This window comes from Schistocerca nitens, chromosome 9 (genome assembly GCF_023898315.1).
Source record: "Schistocerca nitens isolate TAMUIC-IGC-003100 chromosome 9, iqSchNite1.1, whole genome shotgun sequence".
Classification (NCBI taxonomy): domain Eukaryota; kingdom Metazoa; phylum Arthropoda; class Insecta; order Orthoptera; family Acrididae; genus Schistocerca; species Schistocerca nitens.
In genome coordinates, this window is record NC_064622.1 from 333169899 (window position 1) to 333187647 (window position 17749).

The 17749-nt window shown below is 43.7% G+C and overlaps 1 protein-coding gene across 1 annotated transcript in view; it reads left to right on the top strand.

Annotated features, from left to right (window-relative positions):
• The first annotated feature begins 1274 nt into the window (after window positions 1-1274).
• LOC126204457 (vanin-like protein 3) overlaps window positions 1275-17749 on the top strand; it is a 159279-nt gene continuing 142804 nt past the window's right edge. The window contains exon 1 of the mRNA XM_049938842.1: window positions 1275-1369. The gene's annotated coding sequence lies outside the window, so the exon portion shown is untranslated. The remainder of the gene's footprint in view (window positions 1370-17749) is intronic.

Genomic DNA, 17749 nt, shown 5'->3' on the forward strand with positions numbered 1-17749 from the left:
GACCTTATCCTCGGACGTAATTACGAACTGTATACGCTACCCCTACACCACCGCTACCTATTAAACCATAACTGTTAACACAACACGTACTAAGAACCGAACTTGCGATCTCGCAGTCAAAGTGTTCCTTTAGAATGAAATTTTCACTCAACAGCGGAGTGTGCGCTGATATGAAACTTCCTGGCAGATTAAAACTGTGTGCCGGACCGAGACACGAACTCGGGACCTTTGCCTTTCCCAGGCAAGTGCTCTACCAACTGAGCTACCCAAGCACGGCTCACGCCCCGTCCTCACAGCTTTACTTCTGCCAGTACCTCGTCTCCTACCTTCCGAAGTTTACAGAAGCTGTCCTGCGAACCATGCAGAACTAGCACCCCTGAAAGAAAGGATATTGCGGAGACATGGCTTAGCCACAGCCTGGGGGATGTTTCTAAAATGAAATTTTCACTCTACAGCGGAGTGTGCGCTGATACGAAACTTCCTGGCAGATTAAAACTGTGTGCCGGACCGAGACACGAACTCGGGACCTTTGCCTTTCCCAGGCAAGTGCTCTACCAACTGAGCTATCCAAGCACGACACGTCCCGTCCTCACAGCTTTAATTCCGCCTGTAGCTCGTCTCCTACCTTCCAAAGTTTACAGAAGCTCTCCTGCGAACCATGCAGAACTAGCACTCCTGAAAGAAAGTATATTGCGGAGACATGGCTTAGCCACAGCCTGGGGGATGTTTCTAGAACGAAATTTTCACTCTACAGTGGAGTGTGCGCTGATGTGAAACTTCCTGGAAGATTAAAACTGTGTGCCGGACCGAGATTCGAACTCGGGACCTTTGCCATTCGCGGGCAAGTGCTCTACCAACTGAGCTACCCAAGCACGACTCACGCCCCGTCCTCACAGCTTTAATTCCGCCAGTAGCTCGTCTCCTACCTTTCAAACTTTACAGAAGCTCTCCCTCGGCGGTATTTCCTGACGTCGGTGCCACTGCAGCCGCAGCTTAAGAGCACACTGATCACTATATCTGCCTCAGTGTGTTCCGAAACAGCGGTCCCGCAGTACTACGGGACCCGCGCAACCGTCGGTTTGCGTGTGCAGACTTACAGAGTATCCTGGTACGGAGCGAGGGCAAAGCCGGGCGACCGTACTTGCAAGGTCACCGCCCTGCCTTCCCAGCGGTGCGTCGCAGCACCGTGATCAGCCTCCAGCCGACGGGGGACTTCCCCGCCTCCGGTGCCGTCCCGCGAACTCGAGGTGGGGAGGGCTCACATGTACCACCACCATATAAACCCTGGGCCGGCCTGTTGAGGCATCAGTCCGCTGCAGCCAGCTGGAACCTCTGCGGAAGCGACAGCCAGCCTACACAGCCCTCTCAGGTATGAACTGCGATTTAACTATCTTTCTGTTTGACAACTCCGCCGGCGCGCTGAATTGCGTTCGCATATCTCAACATCGCATCGCATAAAGCAAATAATCGTACTTTCGATTGATTCCTGCGCCAGTCTATTCGTATCGCCAACAACAGCAGCGTGGTATGCTGTGTTATGTCTTTCTTTCCGTAGTTATTGGTTTCCCTTTCTCCTGCTAAAATATAAACGTGACACGTCAAGATAAATAAAGAACAGACTGTTCGAAATAATCGAATAATTCAACTGCCTTGTTACCACATCACAAATTCCATTCACGTTTGTTTGCAAATAACACGTACTGAAACGAGACAGTGAATTACATGTAAAACTTCATAACATATTCCGATTACCTTATAGCGTCTTCACTACGTCATTGTACATCTGGAAGTCACAGGTTCATCAGGTCTTTCTGTTGTCATGTGAGGATATTCACTGCGAATCAATATGCCAGAAACTGTTGCACTGTGAATTCTGTTGATTTCTTTTGTATACGTCTCAGTGAATTTGCTCCCACATATTTAACATAAACAGCTTTCAAAGATGACACCCCAACCAAACTGCATGGATATTTCAGTAATACAGAGATAATATGTAACTTTTTTACTAACTTACTTATGGCTTTTGGCATGCATACTTTTTCGTCATCACAGTTTTAAAGGATTTACAAAAATATCGAAGTAATATTCAGGACACGCATTCTTAAATTTTCTTTCAAACTGAAATTGTTATTTATGCGGTGGTTCAGGTGAGCCTACCTATTGCGTTCCTGCAGCCCATAACTACAAGTAAGATTTTTATGATCTCTCCCTCGCTACATGCAGGCTAATAGTCCAACAGAAAAAAATGAACAGGACCTTTTTGTAGGAAATTTAATATAACTAAATTTTGTACTGGGATACGTTTTCATTAGAGGCCTCAGCTTTCCTATTACTCGAGAAAAACGCACAAGAGTAACCTTCAAATGAGTTTTTCTTGAATAACTCGAAAACTGTAGCCTCCAGGGAAAATGTAGCCGGCTAAAATATTTAACTACATTACATTTCCTACAAAAAAAAGTCCTGCGCACTTTCTCTGTAGGACTAATACTTCGTGCGCAGATAGAGAGAGAATAAGAGTATGGAAATTGAAGGTGTTGCGGTTTACATAAAACCCATTGGTAAGGGCAGCTGAATCACCCTATATATTCAATTACACTACTAGATACAAGTTTACCGTTAACCCTTGTTTGTATTAAGACATTTAATTTATACTTGCATAGCTTTCATCTCTTGTTTTTTGACTTTCGTTTCATTGTTCCTGTTACGAGAGAACTGTTTGTTGTTTTATTTTCTGCATGTAATCTGTGTATGGGAGTTTCATGTCTTCTGCTGCTAATTCCATCTCTCGCCATTCGATATCCTTTGTCCTTGTGTTTAACGCTAAAGTGAACTTAATCTATATGAATTCTGTGATTTGACCAATTGTCTTTGCCTGGTGGTAGCGATCTACTACGTCTGGGATGTATTTACAAGTTACCTTGTACTAATTTCTGTAACTACTTGATATCAGAAAGCTTTGTAAGTCTTATTATTACTGTGCCGTTTTGAGCATTTTCAGGGATATGATGTCATTTACTGCCACCATAAATTACACGTTATACAATACAACTTATGACTTAAATAAATTTTCCACTAAAACATTCTAAAGAAAAATAATATTATCGTCTGTTCTTGTTAATGGTTGAAATACAACCTCACCATTGATATTTCACGTTAAAAAATAATGTTTTTACTTTAGCAAAATACTGATGTTCCTATAATACTAATGGTGTTTCTTTTTGACTAGCACAGACAATTGCCGTCATGTCTCCTCAGACGACACCACATGAAAATCAAGCACGATCGCCCTTTCTATTGATTCTATAGCATGGTTACCTCTTTCCCATAGTCCTGTGTCTGTCCCTTCCTGTCACAAATACTAGCAAAGCCTTCCAAAACTATTGATCCCTTTTTTTCCTACGGACATTTTTTTTTTTTTTTAACTGTGGTAAGGTCTTACGGGACCAAACTGCTGAGGCCATCGGTACCTAAACTTATACACTACTTAATCTAGCTTAAACAAACTTACGCTAAGGACAACACACACACACACCCGTGCCCAAGGGAGGACTCGAAACTCCGACGGGCGAGCCGCGCAGACCGTGACAAGGCGCCTCAGACCGCTCGGATACCCTGCGCGGACTTCAGAGTAGATTAGACATACTTTTGGTTCCATAGACTCATAGTAATGGTGTAGTTCATGTCGTAAAACATTCATGGGGTGACTTCGTGATGTTACAAACTTTCTGGGATGATGGAGAAGAGTAAATATGTCAAATGGAACAAAAAGCAAGTGAATTTCAAAGGAGACAGGGATTTCTTGTCAGTGAGTGCAGGGTAATATCAACAGTAACAACAGTAACAGAATACCTTATAACAAGAGTTGGATTAGTTATGAATAGGAAGATAGGGCAGAGAGGGAGTTACTGTGAACAGTTCACTGATAGGGTTTTCCTCATCAGATCGACAACAAACCAACACAGACAACTACAGTAGCGATATACATGCCAACCACGTAAGGAGAAAATGAAGACATCTAGGAAATATATGAGAATACTGAACGGGTAATTCAGTACGTAAAAGGAGATGAAAATCTTATAGTCATGGGGGATTGGCATGTTGTTGTAGGGGAAGGAATAGAAGAAGGGGTTACGGGATAGCATATGCGTGGTAGTAGGAATGAGAAAGGATAAAGACGAATTGAGTTCGGCAGTAAATTTCAGCTGGTAACAGCGAATACTCGTTCGAGAATCGCAAGAGGAGGTATACTACGAAAAGGCCGGAAGGTACGTAAAGATTTCAGTTAGGTCGCATCTTGGTCACGTAGACATTCCAAAATACGATACCGAATTGTAAGGCGTACCCTGGAGCAGATATAGACTCAGCTCACTATTTAGTAATGACGAAGAGTAGGTTGAAGTTCAAGAGACCAGTCAGGAAGATTTAATGCGGAAAGAAGTGAGACACGAAAATTCTGAGGAATAAAGAGATACGCTTCAAGTTATCTGAGGCTGTAGATTCTGCAATAGTGAATAGCTCAGTTGACAATTGAGTTGAAGTGGAATGGACATCTCTAAAAAGGACAATCAGAGAATCCGGAAACATAAACACAGGTAAAAGGACGGTACCTCCGATGGAATTATGGGTAACAGAAGAAATACTTAGACTGATCGACGAAAGGAGGAAGTACGAAACGTTCAGGGAAATCCACAAATATAGAAATACAAGCCACATAGAAATGAAGTAACTAGGAAGTGAGGGGTTGCATGAAAAGCGTGACGAAATCGAAAAAGAAATGATTGTCGGAAGGACTGACTCAGCACATAGAAAATCAAAACAACCTTCAGTGACATTAAAAGCAAGAGCGGTAACATTAAGAGTGCAATGGGAATTTTACCGTCAAGTGCAGAAGAGACAATAGATAGGTGGAAAGAGTACATTGAAAGCCTCTATGAGGGGGGTCTTGTGTGATGGCGTGATAGGCGAAGAAACAGGAGTCGATAGCGAAGAGGTAGGAGATCCAGTATTAGAGTCAGAATTTAAAAAAGCTTTCGAAGACTTAAGATCAAATAAGGTAGACGGGATATACAACATTCCATCGGAATGTCTAAAATCATTGGGAGAAGTGGCAACAAAATAGCTATTGAAACTTCCTGGCAGATTAAAACTGTGTGCCCGACCGAGACTTGAACTCGGGACCTTTGCCTTTCGCGGGCAAGTGCTCTACCAACTGAGCTACCGAAGCACGACTCACGCCCGGTACTCACAGCTTTACTTCTGCCAGTACCTCGTCTCCTACCTTCCAAACTTTACAGAAGCTCTCCTGCGAACCCCAGGCTGTGGCTAAGCCATGTCTCCGCAATATCCTTTCTTTCAGGAGTGCTAGTTCTGCAAGGTTCGCAGGAGAGCTTCTGTAAAGTTTGGAAGGTAGGAGACGAGGTACTGGCAGAAGTAAAGCTGTGAGTACCGGGCGTGAGTCGTCGTGCTTCGGTAGCTCAGTTGGTAGAGCACTTGCCCGCGAAGGGCAAAGGTCCCGAGTTCGAGTCTCGGTCGGGCACACAGTTTTAATCTGCCAGGAAGTTTCATATCAGCGCACACTCCGCTGCAGAGTGAAAATCTCATTCTGAAAATAGCTATTCTCATTCGTATGTAGGATGTATGAGGCTGGCGATATACTATCAGGCTACAAATGAAAATACACAACTTCAGAGATTATATTGGTCACATACAGGTATGATTTTATGTATACAAACAGAAGCGACGAGTGAAAATTTGTAGCAAGGCCAGGAATCGAACCGAGGCCTCCTTCCTACTAGGCTGGTGCGTTAGCCATTAAGCCACCTTGGCACAGTAGTTTATACAACAGCACAGATTAACGTGGCATGCCTCTCTCCTCGATCTAAATTTTCACTGCCGCCTCAGCGAGCATTAAATTCCCTCTTACACACGAACAGAATTGCCAAGGCTCTCCATGTTCTGGAATAGTATGTCAGCATCGAACGTAAAATGGGGTTCTGGAATAGCAGCTCAGCATCAAATGCAAATGGGAAATCCAGCCTGAAACCCAGGCAAAGGTACTTATACAAAAGAAATGACACAACTTTAGAGACTCTACTGGTCTCATACTGTATGAGAGCAGTGACGTCTCTAAAGTCGTGTCATTTCATTTGTAGAAGTACCTTCGCCTGTATTCCACGCTGGGTCCCTCATTTACGCTCGATGTTGAGATGCTATTCCAGAACGTGGAGAGCTTCGGTAATTCAGTTTGTGTGCGTTTGTGTGCAAGGGGGAATTTAAAGTAGGCTGGGACGGCAGTGAGAATTTGGATCTAGGAGAGAGGCGTGTCAGGCCAATCCGTGCAGTTGTGTGTATCGCTGTGCCAAGGTTGCTTAGTGGCTAACGCACCTGCTTAGAAACAGGAGACCCGGGTTCGATTCCCGGCCTTGGCACATGTTTACAGTCGTCGTTTCAGTCTATATGCACAAAAAATACCATCAAACTTTCGTGAAAACATTATTCACATAGTTCCGAAGACTGTAAGCGCCGACAAGTGGGAGAATTATCGCACAACCAGCTTAACAGCTTACGCATCGAAATTGCTGCCAAGAATAATATACAGAAGAATGGGAAAGAAAATGGAGAATCTGTTAGATGACAGTCAATTTGGCTTTAGGAAAATTAAAGGCACCAGATAGTCATTTCTGACGCTGCAATTGATATTAGTAGCAAAACTGTAGAAAAATCAAAACACGGTCGTAGGATTTACTGACCTGTGAAAAGATGTAAAATGGTTTAGGACGTCGAAATTCTGAAAAAAATAGGGTAAGCTATAAGGAAAGACAGGCGATATACAATATGTACAAGAAACAAAAGAGAACAATAAGAGTGGAAGATGAAGAACGATCGGATTAAAAAGGGTGTCAGAGAGCATAGTCTTTCGCCCCTACTGTTCAGTCTCTACATCAAAGAATCAATGATGGAAATAAAATTAAAGGTACAAGAGTGGGATTAAACTCCAAGGTGAAAGGATATCAAAGGCAAGTTTCGCTGATGACACTGCTAAACTCAGTGAAGGTGAAGAAGAATTACAGGATCTGTCGAATGGAGTGAACGGTCGAATGAGTGCAGAATATGGATTTAGAATAAATCAAATAATGGCGACGGTAATGTGAAGTTGCAAAAATCAGAATACCGAGAAACTTAACATCAGAATTGGGGATCACGAAGTAGATGAAGTGCTACTTAGGAAGCAAAATAATCCACGATGGACGGAGAAAAGAAGACAAAAAAAACTAGCAATGGCAAAAATGGCATTCCCGGCCAAGAGAAATCTATTAGAGTCAAACACAGGTCTCAATTTGAGTCAAAAATTTCTGAGACTGTACGTTTGGAGCATTGTATGGTAGTGAAACATGGACTGTGGGAAAACCGGAACACAATAGTATCAAAGCATTTAAAATGTGGTGCTACAGAAGAATGCTGAAAATTTGGTGGACTGCTAAGATAAGGAATGAGGAGGTTCTCCCCACAATTGCCATGGAGAGGAAATATGGAAAGCACTGACAGGATGATTGGACATCTGTTTAGGCCTCACGGAATAACTTCCATATTGCTAGAAGGAGCTGTACAGAGTAAAATCTGTAGAGCAAGACAGATACTGGAATACATCCAGCAAATAATTGAGGACTTAGGTAGCAAGTGTTACTCTGAGAGGAAAGATTGGCTCAGGAGAGGAATTCGTGGAGAGCCACATCAAACCAGTCAGAATACTGATGACTCAGCAGTTTACGGTGGTATTCAGCTACTGCAAACAAGTGGGAATTTAAGGAGATGGGACCTGGATAAACTGACAGAACCAGAGGTTGTAGAGAGTTCCAGGGAGAGCATTAGGGAACGATTGACGAGAATGGGGGAAAGAAATACAGTAGAAGAAGAATGGGTAGCTTTGAGAGCTGAAATTTTGAAGGCAACAGAGGATCTACATCTACATCTACATTTATACTCCGCAAGCCACCCAACGGTGTGTGGCGGAGGGCACTTTACGTGCCACTGTCATTACCTCCCTTTTCTGTTCCAGTCGCGTATGGTTCGCGGGAAGAACGACTGTCTGAAAGCCTCCGTGCGCGCTCGAATCTCTCTAATTTTACATTCGTGATCTCCTCGGGAGCTATAAGTAGGGGGAAGCAATATATTCGATACCTCATCCAGAAACGCACCCTCTCGAAACCTGGACAGCAAGCTACACCGCGATGCAGAGCGCCTGTCTTGCAGAGTCTGCCACTTGAGTTTGCTAAACATCTCCGTAACGCTATCACGGTTACCAAATAACCCTGTGACGAAACGCGCCGCTCTTCTTTGGATCTTCTCTATCTCCTCCGTCAACCCGATCTGGTACGGATCCCACACTGATGAGCAATACTCAAGTATAGGTCGAACGAGTGTTTTGTAAGCCACCGCCTTTGTTGATGGACTACATTTTCTAAGGACTCTCCCAATGAATCTCAACCTGGTACCCGCCTTACCAACAATTAATTTTATATGATCATTCCACTTCAAATCGTTACGCACGCATACTCCCAGATATTTTACAGAAGTAACTGCTACCAGTGTTTGTTCCGCTATCATATAATCATACAATAAAGGATCCTTCTTTCTATGTATTCGCAATACATTACATTTGTCTATGTTAAGGGTCAGTTACCACTCCCTGCACGAAGTGTCTATCCGCTGCAGATCTTCCTGCATTTCGCTACAATTTTCTAATGCTGCAACTTCTCTGTATACTACAGCATCATCCGCGAAAAGCCGCATGGAACTTCCGACACTATCTACTAGGTCATTTATATATATTGTGAAAAACAGTGGTCCCATAACACTCCCCTGTGGCACGCCAGAGGTTACTTTAACGTCTGTAGACGTCTCTCCGTTGATAACAACATGCTGTGATCTGTTTGCTAAAAACTCTTCAATCCAGCCACACAGCTGGTCTGATATTCCGTAGGCTCTTACTTTGTTTATCAGGCGAGAGTGCGGAACTGTATCGAACGCTTTCCGGAAATCAAGGAAAATAGCATCTACCTGGGAGCCTGTATCTAATATTTTCTGGGTCTCATGAACAAATAAAGCGAGTTGGGTCTCACACGATCGCTGTTTCCGGAATCCATGTTGATTCCTACAGAGTAGATTCTGGGTTTCCAAAAACGACATGATATGCGAGCAAAAAACATGTTCTAAAGTAGGTAAAAAGACGAGGGCTAATAGAAATCCTTGGGTAACAGAAGAAATACTGAATTTAGTTGATGAAAGGACAAACAGCAAAAATGCAGTAAATGAAGCAGGCAAAATGAATAGAAACGTCTCACAAATGAGATCGGCAGGAAGTGCAAAATGGCTAAGCAGGGGTGGCTAGAGGACAAATGTGAGGATGTAGAGGTGTATATCACCAGGGGTAAGATAGATACTGCCTACAGGAAAATTAAAGACCTTTGGAGACAAGAAAACCACTTGCATGAATATCAAGAGCTCAGATGGAAACACAGTTCTAAGCAAAGAAGGGAAAGCAGAAAGGTGGAAGGAGTATATAGAGAGTCTATACAAGGACTATATTCTTGAGGACAATATTATGGAAATGGAAGAGGATGTAGATGAAGATGAAATGGGAGATATGATACTGCGTGAAGAGTTTGACAGATCACTGAAAGACGTAAGTCGAAACAAGGCCCTGGGAGTAGACAACATTCCATTAGAACTACTGACAGCCTTAGGAGGGTCAGCCCTGACAAAACTCTACTATCTGGTGAGCAAGATATATGAGACAGGCGAAATACCCTCAGACTTCAAGAAGAATATAATAATTCCAATCCAAAAGAAAGCAGATGTTGACAGATGTGAAAAGTACCGAACTATCAGTTTAATAAGCCACGGCTGCAAAATACTAACACAGATTCTTTACAGACGAATGGAGAAACTGGTAGAAGCCGACCTCGGGGAAGATCAGATTGGATTCCGTATAAATGTTGGAACACGTGAGGCAATACTGACCCTACGACTTATCTTAGAAATTAGACTAAGGAAAGGCAAACCTACTTTTCTAGCATTTGTAGTCTTAGAGAAAGCTTTTGACAATGTCGACTGCAATTCTTGCAAATGCTAAAGGTGGCAGGGGTAAAATACAGGGAGCGAAAGGTTATGTACAATTTGTACAGAAACCAGATGGCAGTTATAAGAGTCGACGGGCATGAAAGGGAAGCAGTGGTTGGGAATGGAGTGAGACGGGGTTGTAGCCTCTCCCGGATGTTATTCAATCTGTGTATTGAGAAAGGAGTAAAGGAAACAAAAGAGATATTCGGTGTAGGTATTAAAATCGATGAAGAAGAAATAAAAACTTTGAGGTTCGCCGATGTCATTGTAATTCTGTCAGAGACAGCAAAGGACCTGGAAAAGCAGCTCAACGAAATGCACAGTCTTGAAAGGAGGATATGAGATGAACATCAACAAAAGCTAAACGAGGATAATGGAATGTAGTCGAATTATATCTGGTGATGCTGAGGGTATTAGATTAGGAAATGAGACGCTTAAAGTAGTAAATGAGTTTTGCTATTTTGAGAGCAAAATAACTGATGATGGTCGAAGTAGAGAGGATATAAAATGTAGACTGGCAATGGCAAGGAAATCGTTTCTGAAGAAGAGAAATTGGTTAACATCGAGTATAGATTTAAGTGTCAGGAAGTCGTTTCTGAAAGTATTTGTATGGAGTGTAGCCATGTATGGAAGTGAAACATGGACGATAAATAGTTTAGACAAGAAGAGAATAGAAGCTTTCGAAATGTGGTGCTACAGAAGAATGCTGAAGATTAGATGGGTAGATCACATAATTAATGAGGAGGTAGTGAATAGATTTGGGGAGAAGAGAAATTTGTGGCACAACTTGACAAGAAGAAGCGATCGGTTGTTATGACGTATTCTGAGGCATCAAGGGATCACCAATTTAGTATTGGAGGGCATCGCGGAGGGTAAAAATCGTAGAGGGAGACCAAGAGATGAATACACTAAACAGATTCAGAAGGATGTAGGTTGCAGTAAGTACTGGGAGATGAAGAAGCTTGCACAGGATAGAGTAGCATGGAGAGCTGCATCAAACCAGTCTCTGGACTGAAGGCCATAACAACAACAACAACAACAACAGTTACTGTAAATAAACTTCTAAGGAAACAGAAACTGTTGCGTAATAGGCATGAAACAAATCCTAGGGTTACAGATCGAGAGACGCTGAAAGAAACGCAGTTGGTTTTCAAGAGGGCAATGTGTGAAGCCTTCAGTGACAAAATATTCAGAATATCATCGAAGGACTTCTCACAAAATCCCATGAAAATTCTTGGTTATATGCAAGAATGCTGAGCTCAGTTTTCAAGTGTTCCTATACAAAGGAAAATCCGTGGCTGTTGCCCCTATTTAATTATCGCAGCATTGCAATGATGAGTGAAACACAGGATGGTCGGAAACAGTCTGAAAATTTTGTTAGGATGCTGCAGATATGTTGTGCTGAGAAATAAATGCTGAAAAAAAATTCGATATGTTGCGCTGTTTCCGACTTACTTGGCATTGAAGTTTGCCAAGGAGGCCGTGCTCACTCGAACTCAAGATACAACTGGTGACAGTTGTTGTCATTGCATAGATGACAGAGCACTAGACCACACACCATTTGGTTCACATTGCATAGTTGACAGAGCACTTGACCGCTCACCCTTTGGTTCGGGTTCGATCCTTACTACCGTCCGATGTCCAATTTTTGTATCACTGTCTTGTTTGGTTTTAGAAATCCAACGAAGAACACGTTTGGCGACACCGCCTCTGCCAGGTCGCTTGAATTTGCTCGCACAACTGCCTGATTGGCCTACTTCAGTGCTAATTAACTCAGGAATGGCGAATATTTGCTTAATAGTTATTTCTCAGTACAATACAAGCCGCAACACACCTGCATACTTTTCTGATCACCCTGTAGATACTAGTGTATTGGTGTCGGGAAACAGCAGAAGTCACTATAACTGAACAAAGATCCAGAGCTGTAAGGAATCCTTATCAAGTTATATACCTAATTTATTGTTCAATTAACTGATCTTTGAACGATAATCTACCACAACACTTCGAACGAAAAACCTTGCCAATAGTTGGAAGAAATTACAAGTCACAGCAATCTACAAACAGAGTAGCAGAAGTGATCCAGAAAACTACCGTCGAATATTTTTGACATCCATTTGTTGTAGGATATTAGAATATATTTTGAGCTCAATTGTAATGAGGTATGCCGAAGAAAAGGACCTTCTCCATGCCAGCAATCATGGATTCCGGGAACATCGATCATGTGAAACCTAACTCACATTTTTTTCACGTGACGTTCTGAAAGCCATGGATCAAATTTTTCGATTTCCGAAAAGCATTATTTCCGAAAAGCTTATTTTCAAAAGCACGGTCGTATACAATACCAAACGAAATTTGTGAAGGAATTGACCTTCTTTTTGGTAAGGAGGAAGCAGTAAGTTATCTTTACTGGGAGAGTCATCGATATACACTGCTGACCACCGTAAATGCAACACCCTGAAGGAAGCATCCGAATCAAGTGAAATTTACACCATAGGTTTGCAGCGATGAGATATGCAACTGATTAGAATTTCAGCGCAGACGCACATCACGCGCGCCTGTGGCGCCACCTCATAGCGCCATTTAAGGCTTGGCGATTTCGACGAGTGTACGTTCGGCACGTGTGTTTACCTTGTGGTTGTTTCACAAGACGATCAGTTATGCCTCGTAGACAACAGCGAACATCTTTTGATCAAGTATCCGAGTTCGACAGAGGAAGGATAGTGGCTTACCGAGATTGTGGATTATCATACAGAGAAATCGCTAGTCGTGTTGGACGTAACCAAACAACTGTAATGCGGATATGTGACCGTTGGATGCAGGAGGGTACGACGGACCGACGTGGTCGATCGCATTCACCTCGGTGCACCACTGCACGTGCTGCTAGGCAAATTGTGCGCATGGCAGTGACGGATCGCTCAGTGACATCCCGAACCGTAGCACAGCACATTGCGTCTGTAACGCATCATCCAGTGTATGCGCGTACCATTCGACGCCGTTTACAGCAGAGTGGTCTGTCCGCAAGACGTCCATTGCTTCGTCTACCATTGACGCAGAACCACAGACTCTCCGTCGCCAATGGTGTGATGACAGACGGATGTGGATGGCAGAATGGAATGACGTTGTCTTTACTGACGAGGCACGCTTCTGTCTGCAGCACCACGATGGTCGGATTCGAGTGTGGAGACACCGTGGAGAGAGGATGCTGGACAGCTGCATTATGCACCGCCACACTGGTCTTGCACCGGGTATTATGGTATGGGGCGGTATTGGATATTACTCTCGCACGCCTCTAGTACGCATTGCGCTACATATCCGAGGTGCTGGAGCCAGTTGTCCTTCCTTACCTTCAGGGCTCGGCCACAGCCATATTTCAACAGGATAATGCGCGACTACACGTGGCACGCATTGTCCAAAGGTTCTTCGTCAATAACCAGATTGAATTGTTTCCCTGGCCGGCTCGCTCTCCGGATCTTTCGCCGATAGAAAACATGTGGTCCATGGTTGCTCAACGAGTGACCCAGATTACATCCCCAGCTGCCACACCAGATGATCTTTGGCAACGTGTGGAAGCTGCTTGGGCTGCTATACCCCAGGAACACATCCAACGTCTCTTTGACTCAATGCCGAGACGTGTGGCAGCGGTGATCTCCAACAATGGCGGCTACTCTGGCTACTGATTCTGGCAGGAACGACATGTCACAGACGTCTGTAAACGTAATCATTTGATACTTGGTCAACATGTTATCTACAAAATAAATCTTGTTGTGCTACCTCTTGTCTTTCTTGGTGTTGCATTTACGGTGGCCAGCAGTGTATGTAGAAGTAACGTCAGGTGTGATCAAGGAAAGTATTTTCGGACCTTCGTTGTTCATGTTGTATACTAATGACATTGTAGATAACATTAACAGTAACCTCAGACCTTTCGCTGATCATCCAGTAAGCTATAGTAAACTACCGTCTGAAAAACGCTCCACAAATATTCCGTGCACTTCACGAAACGCAAAAACGTAAAATGCTACGACTGCTATATGAATGAGACACAGTAGGAATAGGACACTAGTACTGAATCGATTAAATACAGCCGGCCACGGTGGCCGTGCTGTTCTAGGCGCTGTAGTCCGGAACCGCGCGACTGCTACGGTCGCAGGTTCGAATCCTGCCTCGGGTATGGATGTGTGTGATGTCCTTAGGTTAGTTAGGTTTAAGTAGTTCTAAGTTCTAGGGGACTGATGACCTCAGATGTTAAGTCCCATAGTGCTCAGAGCCATTTGAACCATTTTTGATCAAATACAGAAAATTTACGGCCGCCATTGTTACATCTCCACGTACTGCAATCTAAAGCAGTCAAACAGTATTGCAGGACAACAGTTCTGCATCAGTTTGCTAATGGCGTGCTTCATTTCGCAACGCTGTATTCCAGTTGTATGCTGCGATAAGTTTCTGGTCCATCAGTACATCCTTGTGTCACTTCCGTACTGCCTGACAAAAAATGTTAAGCTCCTAGAAAGGTAGGAGGAAACGAAACTGGGATGAATGTGATGTTACTGCTGTGATTACTAAATCGAGTCAAATTTACAAAGAACCTGTCAGCCCACTTACCGGTATCAAGTAGCGCCCCCCTCTGACCTGAATGCGTGGATTGACGCGGTTGTGAATGGTGTCACAAAGTGCTCGTATTCTCTCCTGTGGCAAGCTGGCCCACAACTGTCATAACTGGTCCTCGATATTCTGAACGTTGGCAAGGCGACAAAGTTGACGTTCGAACTGGTCTCACATATGTTCTCTCAGGGACAGATTTTGGGATCTTTTTGCACGGTAATACGTCAGCATCACGCAGACAGATCATATAGACACTTGCCATATGTGGACGAACGTTGTCCTGTTGAAAAATGGCATCACGACTCTGTTGCATAACAGGTAACAGTTGACGATGCAGAATGTCAGTGACGTGCCGTTGTGCCTTCGAAGTTCCCGTGTTCGTTACCAGCCGTGGTCTGAAGTCATACCCGATGACATCCCAAACCATGACGCCAAGAGTAATACCGCTGTGCCTCTCCAAAGCCTTGCAAGAATCGGATATCTCCTCACGTCGCCGCCATCCTCGCCGACGATGACCGTATGGGATTGTGCAGAACCGCGATTTCATCGTTGAACACAATGAGACCCCATTCGTCAGCACTCTATACTTCGCGGTCACGATGCCACTTCAAATGCAGCCGTGTGTGTTGTTGTCTTAATGATAGCCTACGCACTGGACGGTAATTCACTTGTCCGGCTGCTGGGAGTCCATTACTTGCTTCCGGATGGCAGGCGCAAATCAGAAGGGTTTACAATGTTCTTGATGCACAATACATCCTCCTCTCTCGAAGTCAGACGTGGTCGATAGAAGCGCAGATCACGAGTTGCCTGTCCCAAGGGTCCCAAGCAATCCACCAACGAGCCATGTCACATCTTTACGCACCACAAATTTGGATATTTTTACGATTCGACCATCCGGCCAAATGGACACCCAAAGTGTGGTCACTTTCAAACTCCGTCAGGTACTGATAATGCTGTCTCACAGGACTACACGGTATCACTGTGTCCTTCCCAGTAGTCACTCAACACCTGACATTGTGGAAATGGAAATGAGCGCACGGCAGTGTGGGCCGGGAGCCCCCATTCCGTGAAGTTCGGCAACCGAGGGCAAGTACTTATTGCATTCGACGCCACATTGGGTGACTTGCGCGTCGGAGATAATGAAATGATGATGAGGATAACACCCAGTCCCTGAGCCGAGAAAAGCTCCTGCCCCAGCCGGGAATCGAACCCGGGCCTCTTGGCGTGGCATTCCGCTGCGCTGACCACTCAGGTAGGGGTGGCGGACATCTGACATTGTTCACGCCCCTTGAAAACCCAACCACGTCTGGTAACAATATTAAACACAAACACCTTCTGGTGGTTGTTCCACCTGACACAGGGGATTGCAACTCCGGCCATTTGTGTCTATGTGTACAAAGTTACACTGACACCCGATAGTTCACCTTCTTCGTCAGGTACTGTACTTCTGTAGCCGTCCAGTATCAAGTGCGTATTCATCACGATGGATTTTCTTGACTCCATCATTACTGTTTGAGAATGCGCGTGACATGCTACCATGTAAATCAGATTGGTTTCAGATAAAGCACCGCATAAATAGAGTTTGCAATACGTTTTGTTAGGCAACTCCTTCTGCTCGATAGATGGGTATCTTAACAGGGACTTTCAGATCAGCTTAAGTGAAAATATCTGTTAGATTTCAGTTTTGACAGCGCTTGATCACAACCCCCAAGATTAGGCATTTTGTGTATGATAAATTTAGTCTATGAAAAGTGCATAACTACGTTTCATTCTGATAGTATATTAATTCTGTAAATATTGGCGGTTCCAGTTTACTGTAATGTATTCACCTATTTTAATGAGCTCCTGATGAATGATCAGGGTAGCGAGTATTGTATTCAAATGTTTTATGTTTTTACGTTATACTTTCAGACATGTTCCATACCCACGAGAATCATCTTATTTTTGGGTCTATGGAATGAAAGCTGAATCTAATCTAATCTAATTTAAGCCCCCAATCATGTCGCGAGTAGGTCAGTGACGTCAGCGGTGAGTACCCCACGGCGGCTGTGCGGATGTGAACTGCTGATAACGTGGAAGATGGAGCATACGTAAAATTAACAGTGTAGCCGCCTCCTGCGGCACGTTTGTTTTCATTCACAAGTCTGTCCTCCAACGGGAGACGCCGCTGTTTCGATGAAGGAAATCGTCTATATTCTGATATAAATAAGTTGACATATGAAGTTTAACATCCAAAGCTGGGACATCGTCGCGAGGCTGCAGGCAGCTGCCGCGGAGCTGTTCTCTCCTCCTAGATGGAAAATGTGATATATACTTCGTACAAAAGTCACATTAAACAATCGGACATTCACGTCTAGTTCAGACCTCTATACTTTCTGCAATCTACTCCTAATTTTAATTAGCGTCAGAGTTTCGTTGATTTTCCTTTTTATACGAGAGAAATTTACTCGATCGAGAAACAGCTTTAGACTTATCAAATCATATCTTGAAAACTTTTTGAACTCATTTAAATAGTTCACTTTTTCGCTGCCAAACGCTTGGCAACGAGTAACTCAAAAGCAGCCCATCACGTTGCGTTTGAAAATTACGATTTTTTTTTAATTCTGTCAATATTTAACCCGTCGTGAGTATGAAGTTTAAAGTCTCTAACTCCTTAAAATTTGGTCAGTCATAAAGTAACGCTTCTCTCTCTCTCCCTCTGTCTCTCCTCTCTCTCTCTCTCTCTCTCTCTCCCTCCCTCTCTCTCTCCCTCTCTCTCTCCCCCTCTCCCTCTCTCTCTCTTTCTCTCCCTCTTTCTCTCTCTCCCCCTCTCTCTCTCTCCTCTCTCTCTCCCTCCCTCTCTCTCTCCCCCCCTCTCTCTCTCTTTCTTTCCCTGGAATATCTTGTACGCAGATCAACAGCTACAACATTCATGATTAATTTTTCACTTTTCAGTATTATTATCATCATCGTTGACTACAGTTTTTTTTTCAGTTTGAAACAGGAGTATGTATAGCTGTGCAATAACAATCATGGTCATGCTTCTTCAGCC